Source organism: Tupaia chinensis, unplaced genomic scaffold (assembly GCF_000334495.1).
Source record: "Tupaia chinensis unplaced genomic scaffold, TupChi_1.0 Scaffold141173_1, whole genome shotgun sequence".
NCBI classification, from domain to species: Eukaryota; Metazoa; Chordata; class Mammalia; order Scandentia; family Tupaiidae; genus Tupaia; species Tupaia belangeri.
In genome coordinates, this window is record NW_006201036.1 from 757,935 (window position 1) to 761,266 (window position 3,332).

General features: G+C 60.8%; 1 non-coding gene across 1 annotated transcript; it reads left to right on the plus strand.

Moving 5' to 3' along the window:
* Positions 1 to 830: 830 nt before the first annotated feature.
* On the plus strand, positions 831 to 956 carry LOC114005001 (small nucleolar RNA SNORA17). Its single transcript, XR_003546941.1, has one exon. It is a non-coding gene; the product is annotated as a small nucleolar RNA SNORA17 (small nucleolar RNA).
* The last annotated feature ends 2,376 nt before the right edge of the window (positions 957 to 3,332 follow it).

Genomic DNA, 3,332 nt, shown 5'->3' on the forward strand with positions numbered 1-3,332 from the left:
AACTACTTTTAAGGTTTCTTCATTCATCTAGTTAGAGGGAGAGGAACCCCTGCAGGGCCTCACACACCACCCCCTCTGCGGCCCTCCAGCCGGCCCGGCTCCCTGGCTGGCACCCGCGTGTCTGAGGCTGCCCAGGTCCCACACCAGGTGGGCAGAGCGGAGCCCGACCCACACCCCGGGCCGGCCAGTCCTGCGGTTGTCGCACCGGAAGGACAGAGCGCTGCGCCAAGGACAGGCTGCTGGCCCCAGCGCAGAGCCCAGGCCGGGGCCGCCTGCCACAGCCAGCTGCCTGCGGCCACCATTCCACAGGTCCCAGCCTGCTCTCCGTGCAAACCCCACCTCACACCCAAGGGAAGAGCAGGGTCATGGCTAAAGGGAGCTGGGCCTCCGGAGCTCCGTCCGCCGACGGCGCCCGACGAAGTCCCAGGGTCTGGACAGAAGCAGAGAGGAGCAGCAGGGTGGGAGCAGAGGAGCTCCGCAGGGGCTGGGCTAGAAACCAGACGAATGCCAGGCCGCTCTCGTCCTCCGGACAGCCCTCCCGCTCAGTCTCTGTCACTCTCCATGTTCTTCTTCCCTCTTGGCCGCCACCCAGGGCCTCGCCCCGCTTCCCACCGAACCTGGCCGCCCACGCCATCCTGGGCAGCCCCGACGTCCACACCCAGCCCTGGGCCTCCCGCCCACTCGGGTCCTGTACCCAGGCCCACTCCGCTGCCAGGTGACAGCTAGGTTTGAAGGTGACAGGTGTAAGTGACCCACAGCATGCACACCGTGAAATTATGCATGATTTCAAATTTCTTTCACTTTATTTTTTTGAAAGTTTCTTTATCTCTCCCGCTCTTAGTGGCCTCGCCAGTGTGGCTGCTGTCACCGCCGTGTCACTGAGGGCAGAGAGCAGGGCCGTGTCAACCTCAGTGTTCTGACCCGTGAGCGAGTGAATGATTCACAGCTTGGACAACAAAATGATTTCTTCCATGGGAGAGACAGAGAGGGAGAGACAGAGAGTCAGGTGAGCAGAGCAGGCACAGTCAAGTACGCTGGGATTCACCGGCAAGCCTCTCCCCTCTGTGTGGCTCCGCACTCCAGTTACTTGACCCCAGGCTCCAGAAGCATCCCAGCAGCCTCAGCATCCCCGCTGCCCGCTCCGTCTCGGTGCCAGGCCCAGGACACATGCCGGCGGCCTCAGGCGGTGGGGTGTGTGCCAGGACCTTCCTCGCACCACCACCTGGCCCGCTCCTACTTTTTTTAAAAAAGGTTTTTGCTTTAGGGCATGTGGACTCACCAGAGAGAGAGACAGAGACAGAGATAGTAAGAGGGAAAGTAGGAAATCACCCCCAGGGTGGATGGCCACACAGACAATCCTGTCTCCTCCACTCTCCTCCTGGGACTTTGGGAATGGGTACACGCGCCCAGAGTGACTTTCTAGCCACCAGGTCCGGCACTTGAACTGCGCTCGGTCACGTGGGAGTCCACACAACCACTACACTATCTGCTGGCCCCCAGCCCACCCATACTTTAATTCCATCTTGAGTGGACTCAACTGTTCAAGTCCCCTGGTGCTATGCGCTGAGGTGCCCAGGGGAGACCACAGAGTCCCGGGCCTGCGTCCAGCCACGCTCTGCACATCTCCTCTCTGGGGTGCGGCCGTCCGCCTCTCCAGCTGTCTTGCCGGGCTTCCTCTCCTCGGCTCCCAGGCAGCCCCTCTGCTTCCCCACGTGCTCTTCAAGGGAGAGGTCAACCCCATGGGAGTGGCTCCCCCGGCCGTCCCAGCCCGCAGAGCCTCACCTGGGCCCAGGTGCGCTGTGCACCTCCAGACACAACTGGCCAGCAGACCTGGGGGCTGGACGCCCTCACGTTCCCAGAAACCACTGTCTTCCTGCCCCGTCATCACCCCGAAGAGCATGCTCTACTTGGCGGTCTGGTAAAGCGCTTTGACCCCGGACCCTCCCCACCCAGCAGTGCTGCTCCCAGTCATCACACAGACAAGCTGTCAGCAGCGCCACCTGCCGGTGCTGCCCTCTGTCCTGGCACCACCCCCTCCACCCCCGGGGTTACTGGACAAGGTCACCAAGAACCCCTGGCTGCCGCCTGCCAAAGGAAAGGAGATCCAGCAGGAAGCAGGGGCTTGCCCTGCTCTGTGACAGGCGAGGGAGCGGGTGGGGTGGAGAATGGTGGCGGATGTTGAGTGAGGCTGAGCTGCTAACCAAGATGGAGGGACCGGACAAGGGCACGTCCGGGAGACCCTTTTTGGCCACGTTAATACCAGATCTCAATCAGATTTTCAGACGGGGCAAGAAGGCCACTGAGCCACCTGGTGGGGAGGAGGCGTGCCGTGCCTGTCTGGGGTTGCTGGCATACAGATGACATTTAAGGACTAGGGGCTGGACAAGAGGCCTGCAAAGTCCAGGGCCCAATCCCCAAGGCTCCGAAACCTGTAAGGATGGAGGGGGAGGGGAGGCCGGGGGAGGCAGACAGGAGTTACCCTGGGGCCCGAGAAGCAGGTTCCACCACTGGGGGAGTCAGAGGGGGTCGGCTAGCAGAGCGCCTGGTGTCTGTGAGCCGAGCCACACTGGCAGCGACCTTCCACTGCAGGTCATTGCGTGGTGTCTGTCCTGCCCATGCTGTCGAAAAGACACCACGGACCAAGAATTTATTATTATTATTATTATTATTATTATTATTATTATATAGGTTTTTGCCATAGGGAACATCGCTCACCAGAGAGAGAGAAAGGGGAAGTAAGAAATCACCCCCTTGCCCCCGAAAGGATGACCACCCACCACCTTTCTCCTCCACTCACTGTCCTTGAGGGATCTGGGCTTTGGGGCACACACGTGTCCAGTGTGCTTGCCAGGCCACTGGCTCTGGGATTTGAACTGCAGAGTTTGCCATGTGAGAGCCCAGGCCTTCACCCCCATGCCACATGCTGGCCTCAGACCAAGGAACACGTAACGGACGGACATGTACTGGCCCACAGCTCCGGGGGCTGGAAGGTCCCAGCAAAGGGCCGGCCGTTTGGTGAGGATGCTCATGCTCCCTCATCCAACGCTGGACAGAGGGCAAGAGACGGCACGGGAGGGAGAGGGCTGAGCTCGCCCTTCGGCAACGAACCGGCCCCTCAAGAGTGGCATTAATCAGGACCAGCAGTTGGCGTAATGGCTGTGTCTCTGGACTCCCATGTAGCAGAGCGCAGTTCGCATCCTGGACCTAGTGGCTTAAAACTCACGCCGGGCGCGTGTGCGTGCATACCCAAGATCCCGGGAGGAGAATGGAGGAGAAGGGATTGCGGCGTGACCATCCCCCCTGGGGGGTGATTTCTCGCTTTCTGTTTCTCT